The sequence below is a fragment of the Coenobita brevimanus genome, chromosome 64 (genome assembly GCF_032717465.1).
Source record: "Coenobita brevimanus isolate Jiangsu-jjx chromosome 64, ASM3271746v2, whole genome shotgun sequence".
NCBI classification, from domain to species: Eukaryota; Metazoa; Arthropoda; class Malacostraca; order Decapoda; family Coenobitidae; genus Coenobita; species Coenobita brevimanus.
This window is the reverse complement of record NC_137017.1, coordinates 29,547,830-29,564,824: the sequence shown is the minus strand read 5'-3', so window position 1 is coordinate 29,564,824 and position 16,995 is coordinate 29,547,830. Positions and strand designations below refer to the sequence as shown.

At 41.3% G+C, this 16,995-nt stretch overlaps 1 protein-coding gene across 1 annotated transcript in view; it reads left to right on the top strand.

The window, feature by feature from the left end:
• The window catches only part of LOC145404722 (uncharacterized), a 385,254-nt gene that overhangs the window by 24,772 nt on the left and 343,487 nt on the right, over positions 1–16,995 (top strand). The gene's annotated exons all lie outside the window — the stretch shown is intronic.

Below are 16,995 nucleotides of genomic sequence, written 5' to 3'. Positions count from 1 at the left end.
AATGATCAAGTAATTTTCTTTTTTTTTAAGATGCAGAAAATGAAGCTAGAGGAGCAGAGTACAGAAAATAGCCTGTAGTCGGAAAACGTATGTTGTCTCAAGAGATCTGATTATTTTCAAGTCGGATTCCAAGTGGTTTAAGAGTCTTCGAACCATCCCTTCCTTAGCGTTTTTTTTTTTTTTACATAATACTTCTTAATATTCTCTTGGACGCTATTGTAGTGTTTCAATATTGGCACGTTTCATTAAAAAAAAAAATGAGGATATTGAGTGGTAATGTGCAGATTAAATTTCCTTGGAAGACGCGTTGCGAAATCTTCAAAGCCAACTAAAACGGCACTTAGGGTCCAATGCTTAAACCTGTAATGGAGCAGTGAGATTTAGACCCCCAAATTTTTACAATGATTTGTTTAGTTCCTGACAAATCTGGAACACGTTTGGCCTTCGTCTATGGTTGAGGAGTGCATTCTGTAGTATGGGTTGCAGGCTGACCATACGGAAAAACCACATGCGTTCCATATATAACCTCCTCCCTCCCAAAAAAGAATTGCACCCGACTTTGCGATTGAAGGATTAAGCCTACTACTTTAATCTCTTCAATACGACGACGATTTGTGGTTGATTCTTGCTGGTGTTAATATATGTGTTGCATATGGCGTGAAAGGTAGGGTGGCTTAATGAAGAAGAGTTTAGTGAATCATTTGCAGAAACAGAAGCGATGGAGAGTAAAGATGATGGGTGGGACGGAACATCTAGTAGTGAAGGAGGTTGGCTTAATGAAGGAAAGTTTAGTGAATCATTTGCAGAAACAGAAGCGAAGGAGAGTAAAGATATAGGTGGTACGGAACATCTAATAGTGAAGAAGGTACTGAAGGCTCTACCTCTAGTCTCCCGTTCGAAAAGTCTCTCCTGGGCTAAATATATTCGTGAGACAATAACAAAAACGTAACGACAATTACGCCCTCCATTTCACTCAATTTCATTTTCTTTATCTTTTTTTTCTTGCTGCCTACTGATGTTTTTATTCGACATGGGAAAGACCTGTCGCATTAAAGATTTTATGACGCCTATATCTAACCCCTCTCGTCTGAACTCTCCCCTAAGTTGAAGGAAATCATTAGAAAGAAGACACAAGAAAGCAAAAGGGAGGTTACCGTACTGAGGGAATTAATGACAAAGATGGGGGAAAAGAATATGAATGGCTTTTGGCATGAAGAAAAGTGGAACCGTTGAACATGGTGAAGTAGGCGGAACTGGATAGGAGAATTAGATTTCGAATGCGACGAGGAGACTTCGAGGTAGAAATTAGGACGATGAGTTGGACAAGGAAGATGAGAAAGAGATGTAAAGTGATTTTGCAGATGAATGAAAGAACGCGACCAATACGAGATCCATTTCCCCAAGGACCACCAGTAAATGTATAATCTGATGAAGGCGTTATGGAACTGAAAGGATTATAATTTAAAACATCACAGAAAGGAAAGAGTTACTCGGGCATCTAGTTATTCTGATCTGATAAAGATCCTAAGCCCCATTCAGCAAAAGTGTAGTCAGATCGGAGTGCTGATTTGACCAGAAACAAAGGATACTCATTCCTGTCTCATAATGCTCATGAAACACAAGTCTTCCACGGCTTAAAATTAAAGTCGAAGTGACCCAGTTCCATCGTGTAAAAACAAACCGACTATAATGCCCTAGACATATAACCCCACAGCAAGACACTAAATGAACTCGACTGTCTCTCTCCTGCCATAAGTCTTCCAAGAGTTACGATGGGATTTTTGTGTACTTAAGTGGGAAATAGGGCGAGGGAAGGTTATGGAGAGAAAGAAAGAGAGAGAGAGAGAGAGAGAGAGACTAAACTGCTTAACCTTTTCACTGCATTGCCATCTTTCTGATTATATTCTTACTACTTTCACAGGGATTAGCCTTGACTGACTCCACAACTATAAGTCCCTTCCAAGTTAGGCAAAATCGTCTGTAAATAACAAGAATAAAGGAATATTGGAGTCTACGGACTGAAGGTGTTACGATATACAGAAGGGAAAGGTGAGAGAGGACGTGAATGAAAGCTTATTTCATGGGGGGAAGGGGGGAAGAGATTAAAAATAAGCGGAGGAGGATCTTGGAGGGCAGGGGGGAAGAGGAGGGGGGAAGGAGGGTCTTAAAGAGGTGAGGGAGAAATGGAGGGGGAATTAAGGCAATGCAGAATAAATGTGTTGAAAATTTGTTATGAGGGAGTGCCTGGGGTGTTAGAAGAGAGAAGAGGGGAGAAACAGTATGTCCAAGATCCGAGTCTGAACAATAAACACTCTGATATAAAGAATGAAATAGTATCAATGGAATATGTGGACTCTTTACCGCAACAAACACCAAACCCCACCCACACACAGAGCACTACAAACACCCACACACACAGCACACCACAAACACCATACCCGACACACCACATCACAAACTACTAAACAACGATCGTCCCCTCCAACCACACCATAGCCGACCGCATCTCAATCAACCTGCATCACACCCACATCAATATCTCCGTCTTACACACACCAATACACCATACATTATCATTCCACCGTACCACACCACACCACACCACACCATATCCCAATCACCCTCACCCACATCCACATCAACCTCGCTCCACACACACACACACACACACACACACACACACACACACACACACACACACACACACACACCACACACACACACACACACATACACACACACCATGCCCATCCACTCTTCACAAGCACACAGCACAATTACCACTCACACAAAACACAACCACAAATCCCCATCAACACTTTCACACGCACGCATCACTAACACCTTACACACACACACACACACACACACACACACACACACACACACCACTCCCCTCCATGCTTTCACTTCCTCACAGTACAACCACCCGCATACACACAGTCACCAGCATCCACTCTCTCATTCACAAACACCACAACCACGCCACTCATACATACTGCAACACCTCCTCACACCCACCCACCTCTGTACCCTCTCATACCCACAATACCCCTCCCCCAACACAGATACAATTCTTCTTCCCTCCCACACAGCCACGCACGCAACCTTCCCCCCTCCCCGTCCCGTCTCACGCATCAGGAGAGAAAAGAGAGTGGGAGGAAGGGAATGTGTAAACGAGAAACAGAGCCTCCCTCTCTACCACAAAGGATACACAAAGCCCTCCCTCCCACACACACACACACACACACACAAACATACACAAACGCTCACACACACAGGGCGCATGTGCTTCAAGCACACACATGCGCGGTCACACTGCAACCATGCACACGCGCAAGCACGCCCTCTCTCTCTCTCTCTCTCTCTCTCTCTCTCTCTCTCTCTCTCTCAGAAAGACGAAGGAGAAAAAGCGAGTTGGTGAGCAGGAGGGGGAGGGGGGAAAGCGAGGTGCTGATGAGTCAACAAAGCCACTCACACACAACCACATACATACACACAAACACTCTCTCTCTCTCTCTCTCTCTAACATCACCAGGGACAACAAAGCCAAGAGCTATGATGCCCAGATAAGACCGGAAGAAATAAGAGTCGTGACGCCAAGTTTACGGGCAGGGCAGGAAGTACGAGAGACAAGGAGATGGATACAAGAACCCAAGAAAATAAAAGTAGAGCAGAGAAATGTGGGTGAAAGGAAACCAAAGAAAAAGGCCAAGGAAAATAAAGGACTACGGGAGAGGAGGAAGTAACAGCGTTGTGCGAGTGAAAGGAAGCCAAAGAAAAATGTTCAAGAAAATAAACGGCCTGTGGACAAAGGAGCTGAAACAAGAGACAAAGTGATACGGTAGGTTCGAGGAAACAAGGGAATGGAAGTATAGGGCACTAAGTGGGGAAAGGAGGTCAGAGAAAAGTTGAAAATACGGGAGTCGTGAGGTTAAAAAAAAAAAAAAAAAAAAAAAAAAAAAAATGTGAGGACAATGTCTGAAAAAAGGCGAGATAAATGAGATGGTAAAGGAAAAAAAAAAGCTCAAGAAATACAGTGAATGAAGAAAGCTGATGATCTGAATTACACGACAGCAGCAGCAGTGGTCATAACCCAAAGTTCAACTGAATGTGAAACCAGTAGACTGCTGGCTGAAGTTGTGCCCTCCTGCAGTCCACCATCCCCCTTTCAGGGGAGGGGAAAGGAGTTTGGGGCGTCTGCATAATCAGACAGCAGAATCGCCAAGCTGTATGTGTCACGGCGTGAAGGCGCCCCTCACCACCACCAAATTATACGAGAGGCAATAATACGCGAATATGGTAGAGTATTATAGAAATGAAAAATGATATGAGAGGAAACTATATACAGAATGAGGGAGAGGAAGACCCAAGAATATGTATCATATTTCAAACTTTTTGTCTGCTGTTGCTGCTGCTGTTGTTTTTGTTAATTTCGGTCTGTCAGATGAACTTGACTGTCTGCATATCCGCTGTGCAAGGCCAAGGCTTTCAATTCACAGTGCTGAATATTTGCAATGGTACTGATATGGTCCAGATGAAAGTCACAAGCACCATATGGACTGAGGGGACGCAGCTCCCAGCCTCACCCTAGCTTTCAAGACAAAGGCGACAGCAATTAACCAGTACCAAAGAATCTACCCCTGGGGTTCAGTGTAGCAGACACAGTCTCCTGCCCCCAGTCCCGACCCGGCAAGAAATTATCTGTCCATAGTTTTCAAGATAAATGAATTAATTTCCTTACGGGTATTCTGATGGCTCTACTAGGTTGCAGGGACAATAACGTTGCATTAGAGTGTTTGGAGACGACTTTTTAAGATGTTCTCCACAGTTTTCAAGATAAAGGAATGAAGTTTCTTATCAAAGGTTGCTGATGAACTTGGCATGTGACGTTGAGGAGCAGCAGCAGCCCCCGACTCCAACTCTCTCTCTCTCTCTCTCTCTCTACTCTGAGTAATACCGGGTAGCAATGCAAGTCATTAACGAATAAGGCAAAGAGCTAGGAGCGAAAAAAGCAAGAAAGAGAAAACGTAAAACAGATGAAAGTTGCGATAAAAAGACAAACAAAAAAACTGGGAAAGAAAGAAGACAAGATACATGAAAGCAAGCAGGCTACAAAGAATGAAAAAATCCGACGTGAAAAAAGAAGGAAGAAATGACTAAGAACATGATAACAGGGTACGAGGCGAGATGTGTGGCTGGTGACTGAGGACGACGATACAAGAGACATGAAGTACCCGGTCTGTGTAATACAAGTAAAAAGAACGCATATGAAATGGCTGATATAACCTGAACACAAAGATCATACAAATATGAGAAAAGGGATGAAAAGGGGTTGAGAATACAGCTAGTTACCGAGGATGTTGACAGATAGACAGATAAACTGATGGACAGCTAAATACATCGCATATGAGAGAGAGAGAGAGAGAGAGAGAGAGAGAGAGAGAGAGAGAGAGAGAGAGAGAGAGAGGCTTTGTTTGTGCGGCTTTCTCAAACATGAAAACACAGCCACCTTCCACATACTCTCTCTCTCTCTCTCTCTCTCTCTCTCTCTCTCTCCACCAGAGACAACAAAGCCAAGAGCTATGATGCCCAGATAAGACTGGAAGAAATAAGAGTCATGACGTCAAGTTTAGGAGTCAGGAAAGAAAAAAGAGAGAGAGACAGAATATATATGAGAGGGCATGAAAAAAAGAGAGAGCATAAGAGAGAAAAATGGGACAATAAAAAGAGAAGAGTGGAAAACAAGTCAAGAAATACGGGAAGAGAAATGGAGACAGAGATTTACGAAAAAAAAAAAAGCGAGAAAGGAAATTATTGCTGCTGTTGCTCTTGTTGTTGCTGTTGTTGTTGTTATTATTATTATGATGATGAATTATTATTATTATTATTATTATTATTATTATTAGTAGTAGTAGTAGCAGTAGCAGAAGTAGTAGTAGTAGTAGTAGTAGTAGTAGTAGTAGTAGCAGTAGTAGTAGTAGTATCATCAGTATTCTTATTATTAGTAGTAATAGTATTAGTAGTAATAGTAGTAGTATTATCATCATCATCATCCTTATTATGCTTATTACTATCATCATCATCATCATCATCATGCCAACTCCATTTCCCCCAAATAAACTGGGTAAGAGACACCCAGACACAGGAAATAATAACATAACTAGATTAAAACAACAAACCGAGTACTCAAGAGCATGAACCATTTATGTATTCGCTCATCAGTAAAGTTGTCGAAATTTCCTCTCAAAACAGATTTAAAAGAGAACTTAATGAGGCAATATAATGGAAACAGAGGGGAATTCGAGAAATGTTTGGGGGAGGGGAGTGAACAGTCAAGGAGTTAAATAAAAAACAAAGAGATAATGGAATGCAAAGAAGAGAGAAAAAACGGGGTGTTATAACTCTCTCTCTCTCTCTCTCTCTCTCTCTCTGCAACTTCCACACGAATTTATTGAGCTTAGAAGGGATGTCTATTGGTGGCGGGATTATGAAGGCTATACCTAACCCCCTCATTTCCGTAAGTCTTAAGCTACATAAAGACGTCAGACGGTTGCAAGAATAAAACAAAAATTACTTCATCGGACTGAATGAGTTTAGGAGGACGACGGACAAGAGGTCAAGAAATACGGGAGTGAGATGAGTCGAGGAGCTGGTGGCTGGAGATGACTAAATAAGAGAGAGAGAGAGAGAGAGAGAGAGAGAGAGAGAGAGAGTGCTATGCTCTTTTCACATTAACTTGGCCCAAAATTGCCACCTCTGCATCTTGAATGCAGAGTTGTAGCGACAGACTAACACCTGAATATGATGCTAGTCACTAAAAGTGTTATTAAAAGAGTGTATAGCCATGGCATTATCTTCTTCTGCCACTGAACTACGTGAAACAGCTGCTAAAGGGAGATATTCTTGGCCAACTTGAAGTGGAAAAGGTATGGTAGTCAGTGTGCTATTATTTGCCGAAGATCCCTAATCCCTTTCACCTTAGTAGATGGCAAAATGTAGTTAAACTGGATGATTGATTCTGACTAGTAACCAAGGAGAAATATTCTTAATTTCTAACTAAAGCCCACAGAATTTCATGCTACCACAACACAGCATTCAATATGTGGGGGTAGTCCAGTTCCGTTAGACAAAAACAGACTATAGTAGGAGTCGCAACGCAGGCTCAACGTAAACCCGGTGGACTGGAGGCTGAAGTTGCCCTCCTCCTGCACCCTATCATCCTCCCTTCAGGGGATAAGGAGGAAGTTGAGAAACGTTTGTATAACCGAGCAGTGGAGCAGTTCAGTTAAATCGGTGCCACCACATGAAGGCGACCCTCTCTCTCACCGAAGAGGAAGATAAAGCATCAACGTAGTACAGTAAGAACAAAAAAGAGCACGAGGGAGAAAAATGAGAAACGATGAAAGAATTAAAAATGAGGTCAAGAAATGGGGTGATAAGGAGAGTCGAGGAGCTGCAATTAAAGTAAGAAAGAGAAAATAGAGAAAAATAATAATACGAAAATAAAAAGGACAAAGGAAAAGAGGTGATACAATAACAGAATGAGGGGAGTCAGGACAGTGGCGAAGAGGACAAGTGAAGAAAAAGTAAGCGATACAAAAGACACAAGCAGATATATATTTTCTCTCTTTTTTTTTTTCTACCATCTGACTTTCACTTAGCCCTGGGGAGACAAATCGTAGTAGATTTTGACCGTAACCTTTTCACTGCTATATGTTTCCCTAAAGTTAAAAAGAATAATGATAAACCGTCTGGAAAAAAAAAATCTCAAAATTACACCATCTGGGTGAAGAGATATAGATTATTGTGGGATTTCAAGAGATTATGTTTTTCCTCTTTTAGCCTTTACGGAAGCAGTTATGTTGCAGTAAGGGTTGGTGTACAGTACAGAATGCAAACACACAAAATAATAATAATCGACCCTGTTTAAAGTACTGAACAAAGGACGGTGGTATCTGACATAATTATTCGGATTTCTTCATAACTAACAGCAAGATTTGCTGATACATACTAATGGTAAAAAGGAAGAGTGTTGCAGGTATACAAGGCAGATGTGAATAACCTGAATATAATATGTGCGTGTATGTGGGTAAAAGTGTTGCAATAAGGACCTGGGAGTAATAAGCGTGTCAGCTCTGTATTTCTTCGGAGGAAAATAACTTTCTGAGAGACGGCATGACCGAGGGCAGAGTGCTGGCGTCGAGGTTCCAATATTGCGCCAGGAAGTGGACTATTCACCCCAAGATTGGCCTCAAACAATATGGTGTGAGGGAGAGCTGTCTTCCATTCCACTGACCGCCCGGCAGGCAGTTTCGTGGACTGTACAAAGGGTGATTTCTAAATGAATCAGTGAGGAGATCAAATGGCCCTATGTGCAGACTGAAGGGATGTTCGGTACACTGTCCGATGGAACAACTCTGATATCAGTAACGACAACACGTGGATTCCTGTCCTGGAGAGCTGACTCCTTCCTCGTTTATCACAGTTTTAATTCGCCTTAACTGCGACCAGGGCTAACATGTCCTAACCCCACTGAATAAAATAGGTCCTTCTTGAGAAGACTATGCCCTTCCTCCCTACTAGACTTGTTGGATGAAGACGTGAGCGAAAAACAAAGCGAGCCTTATTCTCCAAGCTTGTATAGTCAATGAAAGGGCGCCTATAACCCCCAGTGAGGTGGTAGGAGACTGATACGGACCGACTCACTACGTTACGGTCCATACAAAACGGGTGTGTGTGGCATGAAGGGTGAGACTACTAAAAACCCAGGAAGGGTTTTCCATCTATTGCATTTCTGTCCTGTTTCCTGGGCCTCTGAGGATACCTGGGTGCACACACACACACACACACACACACACACACACACACACACACACACACACACACACACACACATACAAACGTCACCTGAGGAAAACTAAAAAAATAACACGAGAACAAGGGAAAACAGATTAACTCTCACGATGTTAAAGCGCACTCTCAGCTGACAAAAATCGTCTGGAGTTAGCTTGTATAAGAAAAATAAAGTTGTACCGAACCACCTGTGTGTGTTTTTTTTCTCAGGTTACCACAAAGCAATCTTACCTGAAAAAAAAAAAACATATAGTGTTAGGTGGAATAAGAAGCTAATAGAGTTGTTCCAACCATGAAAGACTTTGAAAATAAAGGAATCAAACAAACATGGAGTCAATGAGAAGTCTAATAGAAGGGAACTGAGACAATAGGGAAGAGAACAATGGAAAACTGAACAAGAAACACGAGATGGAGGGGAGTAAGGAGAGCGAACAACGAAGAGGCTTGATATAAAACAGAGAAAACGAGATAAAAAGAAAATAAATAAGAGAGAAAAACAGTCTATTAGAAAAAGGCACAGGAAATCACGTTATGAAAAATAAAAATAAAAGCAAAGCAATACTTTTTAAAGGATGAAAAGAAAGAAAATACGGTAAAGAAAAAAAAAATGAAAGTTTCTAAAATGAGAAAATGAGTAAGACATGTGAAGGAGAATGAGGGACGGCTGAAGACAAGGACAGAGATACAAGAAAAAGAAAAATAGCAGAGAGACAAAAACGAACTAATGTTAAGCATGTAAAGGAGAGAAGGTAAACAATTATACGATACACAAAAACAGGTAGAGGAGAAAGAAAATCTAATGAGCCAGATTTGGGCAATAAAGGAGAGCAGTGGAAAACACATCAAGAAATATGAGAAGGGAGTTACACACACACACACACACACACACACACACACACACACACACACACACACACACACACACACACACAATACCAAGGCAGCATAGAGATGATAAAGCAGAACAGGTAAAGAGATATTAGGGACATAGAAATACGAAAAAGGGACGATGGAAAGGGAAGTCTAAAGCAGGAAAGATATGGTGATGGGCAAGAGAAGAAATAAAAGAAGGAGGGGAGTAAAGAGAGATGATGCGAAGACTGACGAAGGATGAGAAGAAATAAATACACTAATATACATATATATATATATATATATATATATATATATATATATATATATATATATATATATATATATATATATATATATATATATATATATATATATATATATATATATATATATATATATATATATATATATATATATATATATATATATATATATATATATATATATATATATAAGTGAAGGAGAGAAAAATATGGCTGTAAAAGGAGGAAAAAAAGATAAAAGAGTAGGGGAGACAGTGAAATAAGTTCAAATAAAGAAAAGTTAAAAAACAAAACAAAAGCAAATCAAGAGAGCGAAGAAAAATTGAGACATAAGATAATGAGAGAGAGAGAAAGAGTAGTAGACAGGAGGAGAGAGTGAAACAGATGTGTGGGGAAAATGAAGAGAGCTGAAAGTGAAGATAAGAGGGAAATGAGCACAGACTGTGTAACTAGGAGAAGGAATGAAGTGAGGAGTGGAGTGGAGTGAAATGGGAAGTAGTCAGGTGTGCAGTGATGGGAGAATGCAGAGAAGAAAAGAAATGAACTAGTCAGGTGTATAGTGACAGGAGAGTGTAGAGGAGACAGGATATGAACTAGTCTGGTGTACAGTGAGAGCAGAGTGTAGAGGAGACAGGAGATGAACTGGTCAGGTGTACAGTGAAAGCAGAATGTAGAGGAGACAGGAGATGAACTGGTCAGGTGTACGGTGAGAGGAGAGTGTATAGGAGACAGGAGATGAATTTGTCGGGCGTATGTATTATTCATCCGAGAATGTGTCCAGCTAGATGCTCATCCAGTACAGATGATCCATTACGACAAGTAGAAATGCTGGGTGGAAGAGAGAAACAGGTTGGTGCTATCTTTGCTGTTTAGCACTAATGTGGCAATCAGGGGTGGCAGAATTATCCTAGATGTAGTCAATCAGGCTGCGACATGATAATGGGGGAGGGAATTTCCAGATGTATAAATGTTTCTAATGTATAACTTCTTGTTCAGACTCTCTGAAGATGGGTTCTCAGTAGCCCGAAATGTTAAAGAAAATAAAGAATTCAAGGTCTAACTTGTCTCTCTCTCTCCCACCCAACATGCTCATACAAATGAATTTCATTATGTTACTGATGTAAAGCAGTGTACCACATGGCAAAGTACTCCATTCCATATGTGTTGCTTCTTTCGACTGAAAATGTTTATCGAAATTATGCAGTCATTTGCTTTAGCGCAACTCAACCAGCATATCATGTTCCCTGAAGACATATTTAAATCCACAAACGAGGTTGAACGGAGTTATGTATTCATCTGTGTCTGTTTGTCTCCTTGTATTTATGTTCAAGATATGTCAAAGAGTTTTTATCGGACATCAATGAACCTGGTGGACGGGTGGGCAGTGGGTCAAGAAGGAGTTCATCAGATACTGAGGTGGATCCGGATCCGGACACAGAAATATACAAAATTTTTTATAAATCCTGCGAAGCTGGATGTTATCATTTTAGGTATCTCGCTCTATTCCGTTGAGGTAAAATCAGTGTGTGTGTGTGTGTGTGTGTGTGTGTGTGTGTGTGTGTGTGTGTGTGTGTGTGTGTGTGTGTGTGTGTGAGTGCGTGCGTGCGGGCGGGTGGGCAAGAGTGTGTGTACCTGATGAATCTGAATGAAGCTTCCCAGGTGATTTCGTCTGGTAACTGGAAAGGTCTTCCACTATATAGACTTTTCCAACCATCATTTTTTTTTTTTTTTTTTTTTTTTTTTGATGGGTCATTCTCCCCCCCCCCCCAAAAAAAAAATCAGACGTGGTAAGTGGAGGGCAGATATGGCTTCGATATCTTAAACTATCGACTGTCATCCTTAATGCAATATTTGGGGAGCAGGAACTCCCCTCCCTTCCGTAAAAAAAAAAAAAAATTGGAAGGGGACTCACCCCTTCTCAAAAATAAAACCGATCAGAAGCTGGGGAAAGAGAGTACAGAGACTTCAATGAAATCGGCATACACGGCACGGGTTGTGTAAGCAGTTTCTATGTTTTCTCTGACTGCGATGGAAGAAACTATACATCTTTATTGGTACCGGTGGAACTATGCACTCTTTGAGACGGTGAAACAAGGCACACCAAGACCGTAGAATTAACTGACTGAGAGACGGTAAAAATATTTGTCTTGTAGGAAAGAGGAATTACTGCAATAAATCGTAAATTCTATTGAGGTCGGTGGAGGTATAAACTCTAAGCGCTTTCTAGTTTACATACATGGGTCACATCCCCTGCGAGTCTAAGCTTTGATAACAAGAACAGATTTATGCCGCAAGGTTCACTACTCAAACGACTTGACAGACTGGGAGGACGGAAGGGAAGAGATGTGATAGATAAGGGGCAGGGAGGGAGGGAAAGAAGGGAGAGGGAAGGATGAGACTGGTGGAATAAAGAGGACGGTGCGAGAGAGAGAGAGAGAGAGAGAGAGAGAGAGAGAGAGAGAGAGAGAGAGAGAGAGAGAGAGAGAGAGAGAAATTAGTGAGGACTGGAAAGAGTGAAGATAAAAGAGCTGTGGAGAGAGAGAGAGAGAGAGAGAGAGAGAGAGAGAGATGGGGGGGGGATAAAGAGACTAACTAGGTGGGGAGAAATAGACTGGCGATAAGAAATTAAAGTGGAAAAAGAAAGTGGGATAAAGAGTCTAATTGAAGGAAAGAAAATTAAAGTACTGGAGAGAAACTATAAAGAAGAGGAGAACGTGAAGATAAAGAGGAGGTGTGGAAGGAGGAGAGAGTGGATGCAAAAGAGAAAGAAAGCAAGAGAGGAGAGAAAAGAATGATGATAAAGGAAGAATGGGGAGACTGGATATAAAAGAGAAAAAAAGAATTGAGAGATTAAAGACAGTAAGCATTATAGGGGAGAGAAAATGGAGAAATCAAGAAAAAACAGAGACAGTAAACACCAAAAAGAGCTATGACTCTCAAATGATCAGCCTCTTCAGTACGATGGCGTCTTTATCAACATCATCTTCCTGTACCAAGACCATTTCCTTAAGATTAGGAGTGGCTCATTAATTGTATGAGTTATAACATCTATCTTTCTATCTATCTATTGCCAGACGCCTTAATTCCGTAAGGGGTGGCCAGAAATAAATCGCCTCCATGTTATAATAACCGTCATTAATTTGTACACTATACCGGAACTCTCATTAGCGGGAAAAAAACGTCTCGTAACAGCAAGAGGGAAAAATCGTCTAGTAACAGCAAGAGGGAAAAATCGTCTGGTAACAGCAAGAAAAAATCGTCTGGTAACAAGGAAAAAATCGTCTGGAAACAGCAAGAGGAAAAATAATCTGGTAACAGCAAGAGGAAATCGTCTGGTAACAAGGAAAAAATCGTCTGGAAACAGCAAGAGGAAAAATCGTCTGGTAACAGCAAGTGGGCAAAATCGTCTCGTAACAGCAAGAGGGGGAAAAATCGCCTGGTAACAGCTAGAGGAAAAAAAATCATCGGGTAATAGCAAGTGGAAAAAAAATCACCGTAACAGCAAGAGGGAAAAATCGTCTGGTAACAGCAAGAATATTACACAAATGACGACCTTGAAGTGAAAGGGTTAAGAACGGTACGGAGAGAGAAAGAGAGAGAGAGAGAGAGAGAGAGAGAGAGAGAGAGAGAGAGAGAGAGAGAGAGAGGGGGGGACAAGAAGAGATAAAGTGGGGAGGTCAGCGGGGAAGTGAGACGAGGCGGAAAGAAGGTGAAAGACACGATAAAACTTACTGAGAAATCGAGAGAGAGGAGAAAGAGTTAGAGACAGGAGAGAAAAGACTGAAAGAGTTAAAGACAGCAAAGAAGGGGAGTTAAAGATAGCAGGGACGGAAAAAAGAGGTAAAGGCAGCAAAGAAAGAAAGAGATGTAAAGACAGCAAAGGAGGAGTGTTAAAGACAGTAGAAAAAGAGGGAGTTAAAGACATTAGAGAAAGGAGAGAAAACGCTAAAGACGAGAGAGAGAGAGAGAGAGAGAGAGAGAGAGAGAGAGAGAGAGAGAGAGAGACATAAAAGAGAGGTCAGTAGAGAAGAGTAAGGTCAATCAAAGTCAATCTAAGGGAGAGGTATCAATGGAGAAGAGAGCTAAGAGAAGATTTAGGCCAGTAAAACGAACAGGAAGCAAAAACGAGATTGGGCAAATGAAATGTGAAATTGCTGAAAGGAGGAGACGAAAGTGGAAAGGAGAGGGACCAAAAAAATAAGGTGAAAAGAAGCAAGCCATTAGCGAAAAACGAGATCGCAAAAAAGAAAAAAAAAAGACAAGTCAGGTTAAAGGACCGGAAGGCGATCGTACAGGATAAGATTGCTCAGTGAAGAGGAGTGAAGTCAAGAGAGAAGACCAGTGAACAATTTTTTTTTTTTTTATTGCTCCTACCAGGCAAAATTATTAAGTTTACCCTACAGAAAAACTAGGTAGTAAAGGAGTTAACCCAGGCTCTAAAATTTCGCAGTTTTTATTCTATTCTTGCAACGACCAAACAGCTTTATGAAACTGAGGGTAGACGTGCGAAACAGCTTTCATTACCAAAAGTTAGGACAGACGACGATACAGGAGCTTTCATTAATGAACTACAGAGTGCCTTAAGAAACAACTTTCATTAACAAAGCTTAGGAGGCAGGTATGAAACAGAAGCTTTCAACAAACTAACACACATAAGAAACAGGAGCTTTCCTTAACAATCTAAGACACATACGAAGCAGGAGCTTTCATTAACAAAGACACGTTAAAAAACAGAAACTTTCATTAACAAATTACGGAGTGAAAAAAAAAAGGAGCGGGGGGGGGGGAGGGCGCTTTCATGAACAACACTTAGCATAGATGAAAGAAAATGTTGGTTTCATTAAATCTACAACAGACGTAAGAAATAGATGCTATCATTTACTACTTCAATACTAGAGGTCTCGTTCTAAAAAAAAACGTCCAGCAGCAGCATAAATTATAAAAAAAAAAAAAAAAAAGGTCCTCCAGCTGAAGCGGTAGTGGCGAGTGTAAATAACATCGGGAACCCCCCAAAAAAATTTCTCAGTAATCATCTGTTAATCCCTTTGTACTCACACTTGGCCTGAAATTGCGCTCTCTGTCTTGAATACTAATCTGTTGCATGGAATTAACACAACTTGATGCTAGTCACGAAGAAGTGCTACGGACAGGACGTTAAGCCACAGCATTAGGTTATTCTGTCATTGAGCAACGTAAAATGAGAAGCAACACGTCAAAAATCTGGGTAAATTGAGTGTCAATGGATTACTAAATCAAAAAGCAAAAATGACATCATCGTACTGAAAGACTTTAGGAATGAGGGATCAAAGGAGAAAGCATGTCAAAGGAAAACAATGAGGTGTGAAATAGGAAAGAAGATACAGAAGAAAGGGATAAGTGAAGTTAGAAGAGGAATAACTGAAAAGAGAGAGAGAGAGAGAGAGAGAGAGAGAGAGAGAGAGAGAGAGAGAGAGAGAGAGAGAGAGAGAGAGAGAGAGAGAGAGAGAGAGAGAGAGAGAGAGAGAGAGAGAGAGAGGAAAAAATTTAATGTTTGGGAAATTAAGAGACGCTGAGGGATTAAGGAAGACGCAACAAGATGAGAAGCGAAAAGAGGAGATCAAAGGTAAGAGAAGAGATAATGGCAAGAGGAGAGACAAAGACAAGAGGAGAGACAAAGACAAGAGGAGAGACAAAGAGGAGAGACAATGGCAACAGAAGAGACAAAGGGCAAGGGGAAAGACAAAGACAAGAAGAGGGAGCAAAGACAAGAGGAGAGACAAAGACAAGAGGAAAGACAAAGACAAGAGGAAAGACAAAGACAAAAGGAGACAGACAAGAGGAGAGATAATGGCAAAGGAGAGACAAAGACAAGAGACTAAGACAAGAGGAAGGACAAAGACAAGAGAAAAGACAAAGACAAGAGGAGAGACAAAGAGCAAGCGGGGAGACAATGACATGAGGAGAGACAAAGACACGAGGAAAGAAAGACAAGATGAGAGACAAAGACAAGAGGAGGATCAAAAGCAAAGACAAAGGCAAGCAGAGAGACAACGTCAGAGACAAGGGTAAGAGGAGACACAAATGCAAGAGGAAGAGGAGGGAGACAATGAGGGAAAGACAAGGAGAGAAAAGGCAAATAAAAGAGAAAGAAGCAGGAGGAGGACGAAGGGAGAGAGACACCGATATGGAGAAAAAAGGAGAGAGATAAAGGAAGGAGAAAGAAAGTAAAGACACTGTGGTTGGGGAAGAGGAGGAGTAGGAGGAGGAAGAGTATGTGTGAGAAAGAGTAAGAAAGGAGAATGAGGGGGAAGAGGAGGAGGGAGAATGTAAAAAGAAAAATGTGGAGAAAAGAATGATGAAGAGAGTGTTGGGAGGAGGAGGAGGAGGAGGAGACTAAGGATTACGGAAAGAGGAGGGAAGATACAAGAAAGTAAGGAACGGAGAGAATGAGGAGAATGAAGGAACAAGGAAGGGGAGATCCTGACGGGAGGAAGAGGAGGCGGAAGAGAAAAAGGGGAATTGGATGAGGGAGAGACTGAAGCGAAGAGAAAGAGGGAGTTAATGAAGAGAAGATGGAGAGAAAAGGGGAAAGAGGAAGAAGGGAGAATGAACGGAAATGAGAGAAGGGACACAATACGGGGAAGAAGAGATGGAAAGCAAAGACAAGAAAGAGAAAGAACGAGCGACAGAGAAGGTGGGGATAATGAAGAAAGGAGGAGGAGGAGGAGGTGGTGATAAATGCAAGTAATGAATGTGAAAAATACAAATATGAAGAGAATAAGACGACGAGGATTAGGCAGAATGGAGAGAGAAAGAATGTGAGGAAAAGGAGTAGATAATGAGGAAGAGAAGGAAGAAAGGAGAAACTACTGGGGAGTGGAGACGAGAAACAAGAAGACGAGTATAGAAGGAAGAGAAGATAGAACAAGAATACAGCAAAGAGATAAATGATGAAAAAAAAAAATGGAAGGAAAAGAGAGGAATAGCCTACAGGAGACAAGTATCAGAGAAAAGGGAGGGGGCGGAAAAAAAAGGGGGGGGG